Here is a 21,839-nt window from a genome sequence, read left to right on the forward strand (position 1 = left end):
CTTAATATGGGTGTCTGCAAATGATCTCATCCAAGGCTTTTCACACATGAGATCTTAGCCATTAATGTCTCCAGTGAATCACCTAATGTTCCCTGAGATGTTCACCTTTGGTCTTTATTATATCTTCTTTAAAAGAAGTCAACCATTTTCCAGGCTGTTTTTCTCACAGTGTCTCAAGTTGAATATCGTCATTGGAAGTGCTCTCTGCCAGGTGCAGGGCTTTCAAATGTTTCCGAAGTTAAGTAGAGTTGGAAAAGTTTTTAGCATCCTTTTCATGACATTCAGCACCTTCAATTACCAGACCTTAATAATTCATACAGACTGGGATTTGGGCAGATATCAGCTGATGATATTAGATACTGGTGAATTGTTCCTCCTCATTTAAAGACACCACACTCATTCATACACACACAAACACACACACTACACCCCCTAATCACATTCGCACACATGCATACTATTTGTATACACACAGCTACACCTTTCACACACTGTTCGTACATACAGATACATCTCTCACATACATACACACACACACACCTAAACACTTTTCACATACACACATACCATTCATAAACATACTTAAACACCCATTCACCCATCCACATTCACACATGCACACATAGAGCCAGAGCAACTTCCTCTTACTTCTGCTAATTGCTAATTCGGGAGCTGCCATTCAAGGTGTTCCAGACTGGCTTCCCTGGGAGCCACTGCTACAAGGTGTTCCAGGAGCCTGTAGCCTCTTCTGAGAAGGATGGGAGCTTTGGAGAGGGGGCAGGTCTTTGGAGAAGGTGGAGAGGCATTGTGGGCCAAATTTGGCCTGCAGGCTGGGATTTTCCCATTCCTGTTGTTCTATAGTGGCTGCTCTTTTTTGTTTTTAAACCTTGAACCTACTCTGCTGTGACCTTGTAAACTGCCTTTGAAACTTGCCTGGGATTTAACAATAGTTGGCCATACAGCACGGTGGAGTGCTGTTAAGATGTTTAAACCATTTGAATTTAGTCATATACATGTTGGACCTGCAAAAAATGTTGCAGTTTAGGGTTACAGTCAGCCAGTTAGCCACACCATTTTCCAAGATTATACCTCCTCCGTGTCAAGCAGGATACACACCCACCCTCCTTCAGCCCAATGGTCAGTGTTCTATGCCCACTGAGCATGCTCATTTCTCATTGGGCTGTTTTTGGATTGTTCCTGATGAGGTTTTTTTTTAAAGCGTTGTTTTGCTTATGCAGCTTGGGGCTTCCCTGTCTGATGATATCTTCCACTTGTGTGTGAATTATTCCATATTGGCAACATCATTATCCGCACTCAGATGAGTTTGTGAGACCAATTTTTTAATTTAATTTTAATTTATTTTTTGCATTGAGGGAACCACCTATCTTTATTTAAAAACCTGTATGCAGTGAACAGATTTGTTAGTGAATTCTGCAGCCCAGTGCCCTTGGAAAATTCAGAGAGGGCGTTCTTAATGTCAGATGACAAAATAGCACACCGTTTAATAAAATGTAAGATGAACTATACTTTGCATTTTAATCAATGAGGTTCTGTTGTCCTCATTTTGCTACATAATAGACTCTGTTTTTAACAACTTGCATCCCCATATATCATGTTCCATGTTTCCCTCAATTCTTCCTTTAATAACAACTTTCTGGTCTAGAAAGGTGAAGGTTATCTGCAATTCCTGTTAAGCCTGCTTGCTCTTTTAAGCTAGGCTTTGCTAACTAGAATCCCAAATAATTTCTTGATCCTCTCTTGTCGCTTATCATTTGGAGGACCAGTTTCAGAAGCCTCTTATGAATGCATGCAGTCTTTTATGATTTGACTCTGAAACAGCCGACAGATCAGCTTTATTACACACACATCAGTATTTGTACTCTGATATGACTGAATTATTCTGTCCTGACATTTATACAAGGAGAATTCATTTCACCAATTCTCAGAGACTCTCTTCTAGACATACTGATCTCTTGTAATAATTTTCAGAGCATATGCAAAAAAAGTGGCTATGATAAATCTTTTAATAATTAGCCTTGAATTATGCCTATAATCAACTAACATAGGAGGAAGAAATATAAGATAAGAAATGAGTAAGGAAGTTTTTGTTTCATGTTTTTTGACCCTGCAATGCACTGTAGCCTGGTCTTATTCTGAAAAGTGCTGCAGTGGACCGATGTTGATTCATATACTACAGCTTTTCAGCTTGTTTACTATTTGCCAAAGGAGTCATAATGCATGTGCTAGGTAAATTAAAAGCAGGATTTGTATTAAGTAGGTCAGAATCAGGAGACACCTGGGTTGGAACCAGATGAGTGCTATAGCCAGGCAATGAGAGGCTAGATCAGTATTGGAAAACCTTTCATAGAATTCTCTTCGGGAAGGTCTAAAATATAATACATAAGCTAAGACAAGTAGCCATGATTATTATTATTATTTATTTATATAGCACCATCAGTGTACATGGTGCAGTACAGAGTAAAACAATAAAATAGCAAAACCCTGCCGCATAGGCTTACATTCTAATAGAATCATAATAAAACAATAAGAAGGGGAAGAGAATGCACCAAACAGGCACAGGGTAGAGTAAAACTAACAGTATAAAAGTAAGATCAAAATCAAGTTTTAAAAGCTTTAGAAAAAAGAAAAGTTTTTAGCTGAGCTTTAAAAACTGCGATTGAACTTGTAGTTCGCAAATGTTCTGGAAGAGCATTCCAGGCATAAGGGGCAGCGGAGGAAAATGGACGAAGCCAAGCAAGGGAAGTAGAGACCCTTGGGCAGGTAAGAAACATGGCATCTGAGGAGCGAAGAGCACGAGCGGGGCAATAGTGTGAGATGAGAGAAGAAAGATAGGAAGGAGCTAGACTGTGAAAAGCTTTGTAGGTCAATAGGAGAAGTTTATATTGGACTCTGAGGTGAATTGGAAGCCAATGAAGAGATTTCAGAAGTGGAGTAACATGGTCAGAGTGGCGAGCCAAGAAGATGATCTTAGCAGCAGAGTGGTGAACAGAAACCAATGAACTGATCTAAGAAGAAGGAAGGCCAGTGAGAAGAAGGTTACAGTAGTCCAACCGAGAAATAACCTATGCATGAACAAGAGTCTTGGCAGAAGAGACAGTCAAAAATGATCGAATCCTGGCAATATTATATAGGAAAAAACTACAGGATTTAGCTACTGCCATCACATTGATCTGCTGTACACTATCAAGAACAGATGGGCATCATGACATCTTCATGGGGCAATGGTGCCATTTCACATGTTTTCTCACTCTGGGTGAATTTAGGCCATTTCAGATGTTTTCTCATTGCTGTGGAGGCCACAGGGAAGCTCTTGCTCATGACAATGGTGCATGTGGCAAGAATAATGCTTATAAGAGTGTTACTGTGTGCACAGACCCCACTGTGTGTCATAGCTGTATGCCAGCACTGTATGTTTCTGCGAGCACTGGTGCTGGAATGCAGCAATTACACATACTAAGAACTGTGCATACTACAAGGATTTCACAAATGTTGCTCTCCTGAATGTACTAAGGCCATGAGTCAGGCAATCCCCATTGCTGCCACTGCCATCCAGGATCAAAATGTCTAAATTGTCCCAGGCATCTAATCAGGAAGGAATGGGAAATGTGTAGTGTAATCCAATAAACAGAGTTTGGTATGCTATCTAGGGTGAGCATATGACAGGAAAAACCCGGATTTGGCAGTATTTTTGGTAACAAATCTGGGAAGGGGAGGAATTATGAAATTTGGAAAAAAATCCAATTTCCTCCCATCCTCCCCACCCAAAGGAGCAATAAGCTGCAATAAGCAATAGCCCGGGCCACAAATGCACAGCCTGGCTGGACCATTGGGAGACTTTGGCAGAGAGAGAGAGAGAGATTGTTTGAGGCTGGAGTCTTTGGTTTGGCTGCAGTGGCTTAGAGAGAGAGACAACAGAGGCTGCACAGACAACCCAGAGATACCTTTTGTAACTTAGCCCCACGGTGCTGGCATGCAACGCAGGGCATTAGAAAGAGGGTGCCAGAGTCATGTGTTTGTGCAGGAGGTAGACAGGAGTTCAAAGTCTGGGTGTGTGAAGTGGTGCCAACACACAAGCCTTGAGAAGCTAATGTATATAAGTGAGAAGTGTGAATGGGCGAAGTAGTATTCACCGCCCACAACACCCACCCTAGTGTTAGAGTAGAGAAACTTGTGACAATCATACACAAGTTTAAAAAATAAATAAATTTGAAAATAAAAAAGCCAGCCAGCCGACCGGCAGCAAATCCTGTTAGCAGCAGCAGCAAAGTGAGGATACAGTCAAAAAAGATATTTGTGGGAAGGAGAGAATGTATCACACAGAGTATAGCAAAAGCTGCAAAAGTAGCAGCAAGTAAAATTAATTTCAGATACATTGAATGTCTCACTGGTTATTTATTTCAGTGATTTTAACATTAAGATGTTATGTAGAACAGATTTGTCTTAATTGTGTGCTATAAAATCAGTCACCAAGGTGGGCACCCCCCCTTGGTGCTGGACACGCCCCCTGGGCCAGACATGTTGGTGAGCACGCCCCATTGGTAGCTAACATGTTGTCCTCCTTTTTGATTTCCAAAATATGGTCATCCTATACATACCACACGAATCTGAATCTGTACATGAAATGTACAGAAACAGATATGAACTGTATAACTATACATCAGTGGCTAAGTAGCTCGAAGTACTGAGATTGGATTTAGAGTACCTACTTCAAATTATACTCTGGGTATATCATTATGTATGTTCCTCTCAATATAATGTATTTTCTGAGGATTTTTGTGAACATTCGGGGTGTGTGTGTGTGTGTATGTGAGAGAGAGAGAGAGGGAGAGATGGAGAGGGAGGGAAAGAGAGAGATTTGCATGGGAAAGAACCATGTTTTTGGATCTACCTACATAGTACCTTCATGCACACTTTATTGAAGCATTGTGGTACGAAACTACAGGAAAGCAACCTCCTTACTGCTGCCTCCAAGTGTGAACTGGCACTTTGTTATCTTCAGGATTTTTTTTTCAGATACAGGGAAGAATTTTTGTATTGATTTTATACAGACCTAGCAAAACATTGTCTGTCATTGGTTTACTTCAGTTGTGTTTTTGCAGTATATTATATCTTAGAAGATATGGGTTTACCCGTATGGTGTTGATGGGCAGATTAATGTGCAGTGTGGATGGTGGGTTAATTTGTGGACACTTATTCCTTAAAGCCAGGGGGTAGCTTTACTTAATCTTCATATCACTTTCAGGCCTGGTATTCTATTCGCCGCAATTCATTTTTATTTTTTTTGACACTGAAACTGTCAAACCATTTCATGGATGGATATGTAAAAGCATGAGTTCTATTACAGGTTAACAAGGTTTGAGGATGCATTTTTTATGGAATCACTGAATATGTCCCACAGAAATGTTCCACATTTTGTATGCTTTTTGCCTTTTACTGTGAACACAGAAGGCAAGAATGGTCAAAGAGATTAATTCAATGAACCATAAAGAACAAAGCAATAGATTTGCCTCTGCACATCAGTTATGCTAGTAGTTCAATCAGAATACATAGATGGGAAAAGTGTTCCTTGAAAGCTTATCATGGGTTCCTAGAAGACCTGTAATGGTGTAAAGTTTTCCATCTTTGCTGATCTTACCTTGCAAGTCACGGCAGCAGCAACAACAATGGGAAAAAAAGGAAAGGAAAAAAGGCAGGGGATTGGGGACATTATAAGGCACACTGGCAAAAGCTGGTCCCCTACTCGTATAACGACAGCACACCTTAAAACACATTCCAGAATATCCTGCAAAATATGAGTGGGCCACTCCATAACATGTAGATAGGTGTTACTTAACAGACAAACTGTTAAGTTGATGAATCTCTCCCGGCAGGGTAATAGTTGTCAGCCTTGTTTTTGCTGGCTGGAGTAAAATTTTCCCAGAGGACCTGAGTGTGCGGGGCGGATTGTACGGGAGAAGGCGATCCTGCAGGTAGCCTGGACCCAAACCATGTAGGGCTTTAAAGGTGATAACCAACACTTTATACTTCATTTTTTCTCACCACTATTAGCTTCCTTGACACTGCTTGTTAACCATGACTTGATGCTGCCTTTCCCAACCTATGGTAGACATTTTAGCTGAGCTTCTATTATTGTGGTTTTGAGCATTTTGAAGGGATTTAGCCCTTGATTTAGCCCTTTTCAACTTCATTTTCACAGTTCTCTCATACATACATACATACAATAAAATAAATGCAATATAGTAAGAAAAAATCATCATCATCATCGTCAAGCAATAACTATTAAAACAGCCTGAAAACAACTAACAATTCAATCCTTTGCATATATACTCAGAAGTATATTGAGTTTAATAGTGCTTACTCACTGTTAAGTATGTATAGGGTTGCAGCCTACGTTACTAAACTTACTAATTACTAAACTAGGAGTTTAAGAATAAACTAGGAGAGCCAGTATGGTGTAGTGGCTATAGTGTCGGACTATAGATCCAGAGTTCTAGTCCCCACTCATCTATGTAAGCTCAGTGGGTGACTTTGGGCCAGTCACAGACTCTTAGCCCAACCTACCTCACAGGGTGATTGTTGTGAGGATAAAATGGAGAAGAGGAGGATTATGTACGCCGCCTTGGGTTCCTTGGAGGAAATAAGGTGGGATATAAATGTAATGCATAAATAAATAAGAAGAGTTGTGCTGCCAATAGATATAGGATCCGGATTGAATTTTTTTACAACTTTTCTTCTACATAAATGCTTTCATGTACAGCTTCTGAGAAATACAATAATAGGTCTTCATATGTGAAATCAAAGTATATATTTTGGTAGGATCCAGCCAAAGTTAATTATATTTAAGGCTATACTCTATGCCTATTTTCCCATTGTATCCAGTGGGACAACTTTTGAGTAGTCATGCATAGGATCACACTGCTTGTACCCTTGATTTCAGTGGAAGAGTTAAAGTTTTCTTTGTAGAGGGTAGCATGTTAGACTAGGACTGGGGAGACCCAATTCCAAATCCCCACTCAGCCATGAAGCTCACTGGGGGACCTTGGACTGGTCACTCTCTGATCTGTGAAGATAAAATTGAGAATGGGGGAAGTGCATGTACTGCCCTAAGCTCCTTGGAGGAAGGGCAGATTATAAATGCAATATATAAATAAATTAATGGAACTTCACAGTGTTTAACTTGGCAGGTTCATGCTCATAGTTTGCACTTTTAGTAAATTTATTTGACAGCAGTTAGTTTTAATGCACCTCCCATGGGTTAGACCAAGTAGAGAGGGGAGGTGGTAGTGGAACACCGGAGGAGAAGCATGGCAGAAAAACATATGCAATATATGTTATATAATTGTATGATTATTTAAAGTTCAGTTCTCAGATAATGACTGATGTTACTGATTAGTTAATTGAAATGGTGTTGATACGTATTAGCTGCAGAGTTTACGTAAGCAATGTAGTTTATGGAGAGCCGTTACTATTCAGCTTTTTTTGTCTGTGCTGCAGGCCGTAGATTTGATGCAGCACTTCATGATAAAAAGAAAGACTCAGACTTTTCAAATGTTTTAAGGTAACTACTTTGCTCTAGCATTCCTGATGAAAGCGACACCAATAAAAGCATTAATGATATTCCTTATATTTATAATCCTCTTTACCACAAAGATCTGCTCAAAGTGATTTGCAAACACTAAAAAAATTCAAAGCCGTAAATGAGATTATAAACACAATATCAAAATTCCAATTGAATCAATAAAAAAATACAATAATGAAGCAACATAATCAAATTAAACCAGTCTTAATACAGCAGTTCACTAAGGACTGAATGCCTGTCTGAACTCACAGGTTTCCAAGAATTACCTAGAGTCACCTAAACATGGGAAGGAAAGATATCTCATCAGGGACTTTCCAAAATTTTGTTGCTACCAAAAAAGAAAAGAAAAAAGCCCTGTCGCATACACCTGCAAGTTGAATCTCCAGTTGTGACAGGATGAAGACCAGAGTCTCTGAAGTCAGGATTAGGCAGGTTACTTGGTTTTTATGTGCTAATCAGGTTTTATTCTTTGCTGCTGTTTTTTTTCCTTGGTTTTATTCTGGGCTGTTTTATTATTTGTTTTCATGTTTGTATTTTATGTTTTTAATGTTCTGTACACTGCTCAGAGATCTTTGGTTATTGGGATGGTTTAAAAGGGTGGTTTTATGTAGATGCAACGTTGTGGCACCGTACACAATAAATGGCCATGGGATAGTACAACTGTCTCGCAGTGCATTGACCCTCCAGGAACAATCAGAACCACTGAGGAACAAAGGTTCCCAGCTCCATCCCAACTTGGCAACGTGGAAGCTTATCATGGCGAATGGTACAGAATACATCTGAGAAGTCTAGGAGAATCAATAGGGTTACGTTACCATTCATATTCCAGCAACATTTTAGTTCTCTCTGACTATATAGCAAATGTTCTGGTGTCCCTGAAAAGCAAATTGAGGATAGCACAGGGAACCCATGTTCCCAGTTTTTATTTCATGATAAAAGGTTTGGATTTCTTGATAAAATTTGGGGGGAATTCACATGTCCTATAATTTAATTTTAAGGCACCATCTATGTGAATGGTGGGGAAGATATGGCAGATACCTAGAATTTTGAAGCTCTTGGTAACTTGGATTTCTGTACAGGAAATAGGTCTAGAGCATGATAATGTGTCCTTTTGGATGCTAATCTCACTGAGAAGCAAGAGACAGGATGTGATCTATGGATAAACTTTGTACAAATAATACATTAGCACAGCAATTCAGCCTTAGGGGTGTGCAGAGTGGGTCTGTTCCTTCCCGAATTTTCAAGGCAGCTCTGTCTCCTGCACCATCAGATTACCCAGTGGAAAACCTCTCCGTTTTTGGAGAACCGCTCTATTATTGTCAATGGGAAATAAAAAAAATGCTTACATCGCCATCATTTTTAAAGATAAAGAGCTGAAACTTGGCACTCTGGTAGTTCTTAAGTAGGGCTTCAGCCCTGCCAAGTTGGATGCAGATCCCTTCAACCCATGATTGTTAGGGATTTTTAAAAAGATTTTCCTCTCCAACCATTCCACACCCCATACACACACACACACACACACACACACACACACACACACACTCTTCAGATGCACTTCATCTTCTCTCAAGAGAGCTTGCAGAAGTTTCAGAAACTAGAAACCTACAAAAATTGAAGTCCCCTATCTCCATGTGTGGAACAAGAATGCACACACTCGCTCACTCACTCAATAACACGCAAAGGGGAGCAAGGGGTGGTATTACATGAAGCAAATAAAAACAGACAGACACACAGAAATAAAAGTAAACCCAGCAAAGAAAGCTGGCTCTGCCTGTGTTGGGAAAGGGAGAGGAAGAGGTGATTCTTCTAGTCATTGCCCCCCACCCCCCGCTGCCAAAAATTAGGCAACCCTTTTCTCTGCTGCTGCTGGTCCTTCTGAAGTGCAGGAGAAGAAGTTGGGTGTGGATGGTCTTGAGGCTCCATCCACACCGTCTCCTTCAAAACATAGCATCTTGGATCATTTTTCTTTGGTAGCGGAGGATCCAAGGTATGCTAGATCTTAAGAGGCTGCACCCCCTTCAAGCCAGTGGTCAGTCTCAGGCTGGTGGCAGTGGCAGTGCAGTGGGCAAGGCGCCCTCCCCTCATGCCTAGAGGCAGGCCACTAGCTCTGCTGGACCAGTGGGGCAAAGGCGGGGGTGGGGGGAGGTTTAAAAATGCCCCCAGATAGGAAGGTGCTAGGGAAAACTGATGGAACGTTCCCATTTCCAGGACGTTCAATCAGCCTCAGTCGCATTGTGAAAGAGAAGTGCTATGGGCTCTTTCTTTTACAATTTGCAATCTTCCCCCTAAGCAATGTGATTGGATGGGGGGGGGGGGGGGCGGACAGTGAGGAGACTGTGGCTATTGGTTAGCCACAGATGTCAATCTCAAAACTACCCCTCCCTCACCCCTCAGTGTCTTCCTAATATGGAAGTGTTCAGTTAGCCATCCATCAACATGAAACGAGCCCTCACGTCGCCTAAAAAACCTTTGGATACCTACGGATCCATTCGGTGCTCCGAATGATCTAACTACAGTGTGGGTTTCCGGTGGTTTTGAAACTGCCCCCCTAACTGCACCATGATTTTGGAGGTCTGTCAGATCCCTGGATTTTTGGTACTTACTGAGTATAGGCCAGTTCCTACATTATATAAAGTAGGTATACATGTGAAATGTTTTCAAATAATGTACTTAAAATATAAAGTGTGACTGAGCTTCCTACAGTTTTCTGACCCATCAAGGCTCAGAAATTAATAAATTTACATGAATGTGTCCAGTATGAAGAGAGAACTGCATATTTGACTGTTGGTTTCCAAAGAAATGTGATACTTCATGGTGACAGGGACAGCAAATCTGGATATCGCTCACAGCATTTTCCTTGTTCTTCAGTGTTACTGCCCTTCACTCAGCAAAGACTGAACAGCTCTAGTAGAGCTCCCTGTTGTTTTAATATGCATTATTAAAGCACAGTCCCCACAGTGGGTGCTCTGTGTATACATGCATGCACTCAGTTCACACTCTCTCACACGAGACAGAAACACCATCCTTTGCCATTTCTGTCAAGGTACTACTTATGCACTCTATGCCTCATAAGGTCACATCATGCAGCTTGATTTCTAGGTGTTACTTTTGATCAAGGAATTAGATGTGCAAAAATAAAACGTTTTGACTAGTTGTAACTTCAGTTTGAAAACTTTCTAGACATCCGCCTTGCCTTGCCCAGAGGGCCTGTACTATCTTGTAATTGAATTGGAATAAGCTTATGCTTAAATAATCATGCTTGTTCATTTAAATATTTGTTCTGCTTCTTGTATTGGAAAAGCACAGACAATGGCCCCTGTTACCCTCTGGATATTTTTTTTATTTCACTTGTACCTTCTTCCCTTCCCTGGGGGTTGAGGTTTTGGCCTCATCCCTCATGCTTTGCCTTTCACTCGACTGTCATTCTCATTGTCCTCTCGGGGCTCTAAACGGAGGGTGACAGGAAAGGATAGACCGTCCGAGATAGTGATGCTGAAAATATAGTCATTAATGGGACTCTGGAAACCCAGATGTCCTTTCTGAACATTGGTAATTTGTTTTTAATGAAAAACCATGCAGTGACCCTGAACAAATGAATTTCCTTTATATGAAGTCTATGTGTGCAATTACCCGACTAAAGGGATCTGAAAATGATCAAATTCAAACCCAGGGTTCACTTAAAAATACAGTAGGTAGTATCTAATACCCTTTTGTTTGAATTTCTGGGTCACAAGCACAAAGCATTCAAAAGGCCACATAAAAACACGTGTACGGGGAGTGTATAAGGAAGAAAAAAATTGTGCTTGAGAATAGCAATCAAGACCATATTTTAACTGTTTTTATGTATTTTATGATTGTAAGCTGCCTTGTGAGGGCTGAATTGCTTTCTTGGTTAGATTTCTTCTGTTGAGAAACTCCAAGAATTTTCACATGTAAGGCTTAAAACAATGAGTGCTTCCAGACAAGGATTTCATTGTGAAATTGTAGAATTTTACATGGGGACCATACAGTGTTCAGTGTAAACCTCCTGTGTTTTCCCATTGCTTCTTCTGTCTTTTTTCCTACCAAAAGAATAAGTTAAGGAGGAAAAGATGGAATAGTTGCAGAATGCCTTCTGATTGGTTCAAAGGACTTATAAAGCGAATGTCAAATTATGTTGATTAGAAAGCTCATTCGAATTATGAATGCTTCTATGTTAACAAAGATTAAAATGTTCACATAAATAGAGTTAGAGAGGCAATTTAAGCCTACAATTTGATTAAACCTGCAAAGACATGTAGACTTGATTCACATGTAAACAACCCAGAATATGGCTGGGTTCACACATGACAATCCAAAGTACATGTTGAGTATGGGTTGCCATTGGGCCATGGGTAGTTGTTGAATCATGGGTTGTTGTGTTGTGTGAACCCAGTTCTGCTAATAAACTATGGTTTGTTAACCAAACAACCCATGGTTTGCTGTTGTGAACTGAGGGTTGTTTGTGGTTAACAAACCATGGCTTGTTAACATGGTTGGGTTCACAAAGCACAACAAACCAAGATTAAACAACAACCCATGATTCAATGTCAACTCATAATTAACTCCTACTCTGGTTTGTCATGTTGTGTGAACCAGGTCTATGGGTTGTTACCTTACCTAGAGTTTACCCATGATTTTTAGCCAAACAATTGCACAAAACGTATATTGTTTTTCCAATTCCTGAGTTGTTTGATTCCCTCTTCCCTTGCCTGCTTCCTCACTGTATTCCAAATGCATTTGCAGCACTATATTACTGGCAAGTAGTCTGGCTTGTTTTTTTTTTTTAACCACTCTTGTCCACTGCTTACATAACCTGGTGAAAGAACCCATGAACAACCTATATAGTTCCGGCTTCACATGTAACAACAATCCAGAGTTAAAACAACCCAGTCACAAACCATGAATTCTCTTTATGGGTTATTTGTAGTTAACAACCCATAGTTAACCAATAGTTCCAGGTAGGCACTTAGTGACAATCCAAGATCCAACAACCCATACTTTTCTGTTTCCAGAAAAGAAAACAGAGCTTGACTGCTCTCTTTTTGTGTACACGAATGCTAGTGTTAAGTACTTTCAAAGCTTCCAAAAGGCCCTTCAAGTAAACCCAGCTTCTGCTTTTCAGCTGCAGGAGCAAGGACAGTGGTTGGGGAGGCAGGGTTGGTTCAGAAGCCAGTGTTTTATTTTCCTCCTGACTTGCATAACTTTTACACTGCTGTGAGTTTATTGAATTTAGAATTACACAGAGATGAGTGGAAGGAGACACATGCTTTTTTCAATCCAACTGTTCTCTGTCCCAGCTCCGCTTCATAAACTGATAGTGTGACAAATGGTTTTTCAACACTTGTGGTGGGAGCTTATATTGTGCTGCAGCAAGGCAACATTTTACAGGCTCTGAACACTAACTGTGCAAGCTGTATTCCTCTCTTTCTCATTTGCTCCAGATAGATTTTCTATTAAGAATAAGAACAGAAAATTCATGGTCAAGGCATATGTGTGGCCATAAAGTGGCCTGGTAGTAGCTTTTGGAGTATACTTATAAGGAACATAAAGATTGCTTTGCTGGATCAGACCAAAGTCCATCTATGCTTAGCATGATAACCAGGATATGACCATCATTCTCCCCTGTTCCCCTCCTCTTTACCCCATTATATAGTAGATGGGGGATAAGCTGTCTTGGAGGAGGCAATCCTAAGGGTACTCTAGTCATATCATTGTACCCTGAACAATTCATTTGTCTTTTATAGGAATGTTTTAGGGCTGAGATAGGGTTCCTTTTGCTAAGGTTAGGGTATGCACCATGAGATTCATATAACTACAGTTGCTTTAAAATCTGAAACAGCATGGTGGAGTGGATGAAATGTGGATGTCAAATCTCTGCTTACTGGATATCCTTGGCCAATCTCTTGGCCTGATCTACACCACAAGGTTGCTGTATTTATAAAATAGGATAACCCTGAGTTCTTTGAAGAGAGGGCAGGACACAAATAAACAGGTATACTAAGTTTTCAGGGCTCATTGTCTTTTGCATCATGGGGATTATCCAACAATTGAGACCATGCTTGGGGATAATTAGTTTATTACTTGCTGTCACTCGAACGGAATGTGTAGGTTTATCCTGACAGGTAAAGTGTTCAGTACCTGACATGAACATCTCTGGGGTCTTTTTAAAGTAGGGGTGGACAACTTTTGGCCATCCAGATGTTTTGGCTTACATCTCCCATCAGCCCTAGCTAGAATAGTCAATGGTGAGGGATGATGGATTAAAAACCAAAGGTATGGCATTAGCTCTGAGCCTTTGGATCTTCGACATCTGGTCTGATGTTCACAAATGCTGAGTACTCTTAAATTAATGGTGGCCAGAAAATATGCCAAAAGCCTAATCCAAAGTATGATGTAGTATTAGTATTAGTATTGATGTAGCATGTAGTATTAACATTCAAAGCCCTAAACGGCTTGGAGTCAGGCTGTCTGAAGGAACGCCTCCTCCGATATGTACCTGCCCAGACCCTAAGGTCATCTTCAGGGGCCCTTCTCCGTGAGCCCCTGCCAAAGGAAGTGAGGCAGGTGGCTACCAGGAGGAGGGCCTTCTCTGCTGTGGCACCCCGGCTGTGGAATGAGCTCCCTAAGGAGGTTTGCTTGGCACCTTCATTATATTCTTTTAGACGCCAGGTGAAGACCTTTTTATTCTCCCAGTATTTTAACAGTCTATAAATTAATTTTAACTTTGCTGTTTTAAATTTGTATTTTAAATTTCTAGTTTTGCATTGCTGCTGTTTTGTATCTTGGTTGTGCTTTTATATTGTATTTTATATTATGGTTTTATAGTGTTGTTTTGTTTTGAATTGTCTTAATTTTGTAAACCGCCCAGAGAGCTTTGGCTATTGAGCGGTATAGAAATGCAATAAATAAATAAATAAATAAATAAATAAGTGCTCATGAAAATGCATAAGCAGTGCCTTGGTCTGGATTTTGCTCTTAGTCTACTTTCTGGGGAACAAGCAGCAGCACTCCAGTATCATAGACAGTATGCCTATGAATACAATTGCTGAGGAACATGAGCAAGAAGGTGCTATTGTGGTTATTTCCCGCTTCGGGGCTTCCCATAGACACCTGTTTGATCACTATGGGGACAGGATGCCGGGCTAGTTAGGCCTTTGATCTGATCCAGCATGGGTGTATCACATGTTCTTATTGTGATACAGGAAGGGTTGGCAGAGTGGTCAACCATGTCATAGAGTTGTAGCTAGAATGCTTCAGGCGCTTGTTAACTCATTTGCACCTCAAATGGGGGGAAATGCAGCCATTTCTGGGAAAGCACGTCTGGATATTGACTGCAGCATTGTCAGGATTGAGGGGACACTGAGCGAAGTTCCCTCCAGGGACTCGCTGTCCTGGCGACTCCACTAATGCCACCCTGCATTCTCCCTCCCTGTCCCCCTCCGCCACCAGGCTGGTCACTCCATTCTTTGTCCCCCCCCACCCAACTGACCAGATGGTAGTGGGAAACAATTCCTTGTTTTGTTTCTTTTCAAAGGTTTAGTTGGGCATAGGCTCGGGAACTTCAGCAGACACTTTGCTGAGCAATGTGCATGCCTGGCTATTTATTTATTTTTAAAGCATGTTACACAACATCAGCAGGCACCAGTGCTGGGTGATGACATTGCACCTGTTTTCTGCTGCCACCATCATCACCTGCTGTCACTGGTCATTTGTCCCCCCCTCCCCCTGGCCCAGCTGCCAGGCCATAGAATTGGGACCCGAATTCGAGCTCTAATAGAGCCAAAGGATACTGATCTGCTGTATACTGAAATCTGAATATGTTCGCGTAAATAGGCAAGTTTAATCCTTTTGCTCAAGCACCTGTCTAGATAGTGTGGGTACTACACAGACAGCAATAAATCTTTGGCCTGAGCAGTGCTATTCTCTAAGCAACTGGCAATGAGCGTGAGGTTTTGTTGTTGCTGCTGTAAACAAATGTACACCGATCAGGAATACACAATGGCTGTTTAGTGCACTCATGGTGGAGAAAACACTTGTACAGTATGTTGCAGTTTTTCATGTCAGGTGCTACACTCGCTCATTTATTAAGGGTATAGAAAATGATAATGTGATATCAGGTGCTCCTTACCTGAATCTCCATATGGAGTGGTTCTCTTGGTGGCTGAAAAGGCTGCAGATCATCTGAAGCAGGCAACGGTGATGTTTGAGTTCGGAGAGGGAGTTGTTGTGGTTGACTGGCTGTGGTTAAAGCATGTGGCAGGCCAGGACCTGTGGGAAGCAACAGGCAATAGAATCGTCTGGAAGTGGTACTTGACAGCATATCGTGAATTGGTGCCCGGCCCACATGATTCCCAGATCAAGACCAGAGATAGCTGACACAGATGAAGCTTTGTGAAACTGTGTTATTTAAGTATTTAAGGGCCATAACCACTTGGACAATGTTCTGCTGCTTTTACCTAATAATTCTCAAAAAATGTCCTTTTAGTCACAAACATATATTGGATTCCCCCCCAACCCACCCCACAGAGTGTACAGAATGCTTTGTAAGTGAGGGACATACTACAGGTGACATTAAATGCATCTTTGCATTTTTGCATTTAACACGCAAGTTTTTAAAAATGCAAGTTGCATCAGCTGTGGAGGGGATGGGGTGATTATTAACACGATCAGAGAAGGCTTGGAAAATCCATTTAAGTCTTTGCTCTGCTAACTTGTTGTGGTCCTGAGGAGAATCCCTTTTCTGAAACTGGTATATGGTTTGGGAGGAAACACCCTGTTGGCATCAAAATGCAAATGCACATGTAATGCCATGTGTAATTTGACCCTGAGATACGGCCTGCTCCCCTATACACCTACCTGACTGTACAGATCTTTATCCCTACGCCCTTCTCAGAGTACCCCTCTATCTTTTGAGGTGAGGTGGGTGGTGGTGAGGGACAAGGCTTTTTCCATTGTTGTGTTTCATCTCCCTCTGCCTATTTGTCTGGCTCCCTCTTTGATGGCATTCAAGCTTCAGCTGAAGGCTCTATTGTTTTGCCTGTATTGAATGGACTTTACAGTGTAATTCATAGAATCATAGAAGGGGCCTATAAGGCCATTGAGTCCAACCCCCCGTTCAGTGCAGGAATAGGAATATTTGTCTACTCAGAAGTAGGTCCCATGGGGTTCAGTGGGGCTGTTACAGGATTGCAGTGTTTTTGATATGGCTGCTTTTTCTTTCTTTTTCTTTTTTTTTTAAAAATGGGTTTGCTGTTTATATTTTAAGTTTTAATTATTTGAGTGTGTTTGGATTTTATTGTTGACATTAATTCTGCTTCATGCTGTGAGCTACCTCGGAAACTACAGTTCAGGGGCAGGATATAAATATTTTAAATCAATCAATCGACAAGGAAAAGTTGTGGGTGACATGACTAACATGCAGCCATAAGCCTCTTAAATCAGATTAACTCTCCTGACAACTTCCTTTGCTAATTATTATATGAATAGGTCAGCATTTAGGTATACAATTTGGCTACTTTGTTGTAGGAAATAATAATGTGAGAAAACATTTATTCTTGATATTTCCTTATTTTTATGATCCAGAGACATAAGCAACATATCTTTGTAGAATCTTGATCACAATGCATTTAGCATAAAGCCCCCACATTTTATTTATTTTTAAACTTTCTTTGGTAGACAGGGCGATTCCGTCTTTCTCAAGCAATATTATTTTTAATGAGGTGGATTCTCAGCTGGTATAAAGTAGTATAGTTCTATTTTGACTGTAGTAGCCCTGTGCTGATTTGCACCATGCCATGACTTCGCGATGTGTTCAGAAGAGCTGGTCTACTTTTCTTTGCTCTATACCCTCATTTCTCCTCCTCCCTTTTTAAAGTGAAACATTATGCATATCTAAACATAAGTAAGCAAGGCAAAGTGTGTATAAACAAAAGCCTCCATATTTAGGAATAGGGAGGAGGAGAGAAAAACATATTGTATTGCTCCACTCTTTGGAAATTTCTATGCATTTGTAATAACAAAATTACCATAATTTGCTCGTTAACGCAGCTAGATCAGTCAAGCATTGTTCCAAACATGCGGAGACTGCTCCTCGCTCTAGGTCTGCCAGTGAGTTAAGCACGGTGAAAATTAGCATGCAAATAGCCCTAATTCAGTACTCGAGCTGTCAGATTCACATTCAGTGGCTTGTTTCCATTTGAAATCCCTGACAGGAGCGGTTTATGCAATCCCACCCTCAAGTAGTTCCAGCCAGAGGAGGCACCAAGGGGGCACTTTGTGAGTGACAGTTTGGCCAGCTTCAGTCAAATAAATCAGTCACGTCAACTGGTAGCAGTGAGCAAGCGAAGCTGGAGGGGAAGGGGGAGAAAGGGCCAGGAGGCCAGCTTTTTCCAGCAGACCCAATAACCCAAACTTTCCATGGCCCATCAAAGGCCTATAGCAGGGAACACAGGTCTCTTGGCGCTCCCTAAACAATTTGTTTGAAACATTGCCTGTGGGGGCAAGGTAGTGCATAAAAAGGATTTTTGTATTCAGATATTGATTTTCAAGCAAAGCTACAGCGTGCGCTGCAAACAGGCTTCCCATTCATAGGTGTTTAGCACTGATAGGTGAAACCCTGTGTTTACAATCATTTATTATTATATCCCACATAATTGGGCTCCCGTTTTCTTTCGTGGCAACTGTATTCATGCAGTGTAACTGTACTGGGTACAGCATTCTACGCTTAGTCGAGAAACGAGGTGGGGGTGGACATGGAAGAGGAAGTTCAGGGGGAGGAAAATGGTCAATTCATAATTTGCAGATTCATTTATTTTGAGGCATTCAAATTTAAAAGTGGTCCATTATCAAACACTTTAGACTATGCCTCAACTAACTTGTGATTTTGACAAACAAATGATTTACCTGGAACAGAGTAAGAAAACAGAATAAGTCTGTCTAACTTGATTTATGGTGCGTGTTATTCCAAGGGCCTGCAGTGGGCAAGGTTACATTTTTTTATCTTATTCATAAAACTCTCAATTACATTAAACTTCACCTTACCCTATCCTATGCAATCCTGACTACCACAGACCAATTTAAATAAAATAGTTTTACACCACCTTCCATAAGACTTGGGGTTTGGTGAGTAAATGCCCTTACCACTATTATACCTCAGTGTAATCACTAGCATTGACCTTCCTATGTGGAATATCGTCTGATTAAAAAAAAGTTTGTTTCTCCAACTCTTAGATCTTTAGTTAGTATTATATAATCTTAAGACATGGTAGTCTCAAGGTATAGTGTTAAATCAGAAACATTAAATCTGAGATATCCCCCACCAGAAAAGGTATTTCAAACAATGCTTTCTTCAATGTTGCCACATAGGCACTCAAGATATATGTATAGTAGACCTAAGAATTCCTTAGTCCATTATATGACTAGCCACAAATTCCATTTGGAAAAATAAACACTCTAGATCTTCTTGCCACTCAGAATGTTCTGATACAAAATCATTTGTGGTCTGAGCCTATTAGTGTAATGGGAAAAGGCTGGACGCTGAGTTTAGCATCCACTTTTTTGCTCTCCCCTTAAGCTCCATCTTCTGTCTTGTCAGTGGACAATATGAACATGACATTTTATACAGTAGCTCTTCATATTGATGCTGCAGCTGTTCTTGCTTTATGTTCCTGCTTCTTATGTCCTTCCTGCTCCAGCCTTCTGGCTATTTTTGCTTGGATACCCTTGCTTCAAATCTGGAACACTTTTCTGGTTCCAGTTGCAGAGGGTTCTTGACTCTCATAGACCTCTTGTAGACCTTGTCTTATCTTTATTTTGTTTTGGCCTCAGTTTATCAAAGAAATACTTCTGTTTGTTGATACCTAGCACTAACCTGGTCATCCCCAGTCCCTCAACCTTGGCCGTTTCCCTCATAAACATGACCACTAAAAAGGCCAGTTGGTCAGCATACAGAGTCCCTTGTACTCATCTTCCTTCCAAATAGCCCTCTCTTTTCTGTAACCAAAGAAAAAGAAAAAAGAAGTGAAAACACTGGTGAAACAAAGCAGCACAAATGTATTTAATCTCACACATTCATTAAAAAGAATCTTGGAAATAGAGGTTGTTACAATGGAGCCCAGCCTTGGATTCTTCATCATCACTGACAGAATTTTAAAAAGTCCCAATCAGAACTTTCACATAGGAAATTTCCCCTTGCTAGTCTGGTCCTAGGAATTAAGGGGGAAATATTCAATGCACATCATAATTCTACATCGCCTTTATTTTCAAAGATGACATTGTGTATGTGTGTGGGGACTTTACTTGGGGTGCTTCCAGATGAAGGGCTTCTAGCACTAAGAATCAAAAGGCATTGTTGTGTAGCTACTCTGTCTCTTCTTCCTTAACAGATGTTTTCTGATAAGGAAAAAAAAAAGAAGTGGTAGGTAAACATGAGAGGGTTACAAATGGTTGACATTGTTGTCTGGACCTCCCATTAAATTCCATGAATAAGGCGGTGCCAAATTGCACAATAAAAACTGTGTCCGGAAGCACCCTCAACCAGCTTTTGCAATCATTACAGGCCATTGTACTTTACTTCCTCAGAAGTAAAGAAACCTGATGCTCTACCCCATACCAACAAAAGCTGGAGATTAGGAACAGCTCTATTCCTATGTTTTCCACTTGAATGTGCATGAAAGAAGATAGATACTTGTCATCAGGCATCATTGCAAACTGCCAACCAATATCAGCACTTAGTTTCTGAAGGGAGAAGTTCTGGGTCTCAAGCTGTCTGAAGCCACCCCTCAACAATGGTTTAAGGCAGCTGAAGCATAACCTGGCAAATCCCTGGTCTTTCAAATCTCATCATAGCAATGAATTTACCGTGTGGCTTTAGACGCTTGCCCTCTCCAGTCCCATCTTCATTTTGGAAATATTGACTGGCCTTATAGAGCTGTTACAAGAATGACTGAGGGCAAACTAGTTGCTACGTTAATTGTGCGAATTCAGTTAATGTGCATGGTTTTTGTAATGTATATAGCAGCCATGGAGAGGAACCTCAAAGGTTAATATTTTCTCTCCCTCCCTAATCCCATCCCCAGCTTCTATTTGCATTTCAAGGGAAATGTCCTTTGCTGCCAATGGAAGCTCCCTTTGAAATGCAAATAGAAGCTTCCAAAAGATGATATTTTTTTGTCCAGACCATTACAGGTCAAGAGAGAACAAGAATTAAACTCCCACTCCCTTTATTATTTAAATGGAAGTTGTGAACCTCAGGCTTCATTGGGGCTTCTATTTACAAAAATATGCAGATACATGTTAATTGGATTTATGTAATTAATGCCATATGTAGCTTGGCCCTGGGACAATGTAGGTAAAGCTCTTTGAGTATTATTTTTATTTATTTCCTTTAAAACATTTATATACTGTTTTCCATTAAAAACAATAATAATCTAGAAGCAGTTTAGAGTAGATATGAACAATAAAACACTATAAAACACAAAAGTACTATATAAATATACTAAGTATTATTAGTAGTTTCCATTTGGTATGATTTGGATAATATGCCTTCAAAATAATGATTGTATAGTGATTGTGAATTTTCTTAGTAATTGTTAAATGGTGTAATAAGCAGTAGGTAGATTATTTTATACTTTACCAACTTTACAAACCTTGGTAGCTTCCAGACAGGTAGCTCTGAATGGTACCCAGTCTTTGTTTTTCTGTTGTAAGCTACAATCAGAATTGCAATTGACTTTCTATACTTTTGGCTGTGACATAGATGCTGCATGTGGGAAAAGTCCAATTCACTTGAGTAGCCATTTGACGCTAAGTACATATTCACTAAACCTTTGTGATAGATGTCATCTTATCACCCCATTTAGTTTTTTTTAAAAAAATCAGACAGTCTTTTAATTAGTACTAAAATGCTTTTCTGCCCATAATTTTTGAATGTTAAAATAATCATGAAATACCACTTAAATGAAAGTGTGTTATAGTGCTTGAACATTATAATGATGGATAAAAAAATCCAGTATAATGATGGGTAAAAAACCCTCATACTTGATATGTCACTGCCCACGTCAAAACTCCACATTGGAAGAATAGCGCGAAGGGCATCTACATTTGTGGAGATTGCACTTCTGTTTTTCTGAAAAAGGTGAGACGTCCTGCAGTCTGAGAAAAGATGGAAGAACCAGAGGAAAATATAGGATGATAACGATTGGATCACATGTCATGTGGA

The 21,839-nt window shown here is 40.4% G+C and overlaps 1 protein-coding gene across 2 annotated transcripts in view; it reads left to right on the forward strand.

Annotated features, from left to right (window-relative positions):
• The window catches only part of PAX5 (paired box 5), a 291,002-nt gene that overhangs the window by 221,923 nt on the left and 47,240 nt on the right, over positions 1–21,839 (forward strand). The gene's annotated exons all lie outside the window — the stretch shown is intronic.

Source organism: Elgaria multicarinata, chromosome 6 (assembly GCF_023053635.1).
Source record: "Elgaria multicarinata webbii isolate HBS135686 ecotype San Diego chromosome 6, rElgMul1.1.pri, whole genome shotgun sequence".
In the NCBI taxonomy this organism is placed as follows: domain Eukaryota; kingdom Metazoa; phylum Chordata; class Lepidosauria; order Squamata; family Anguidae; genus Elgaria; species Elgaria multicarinata.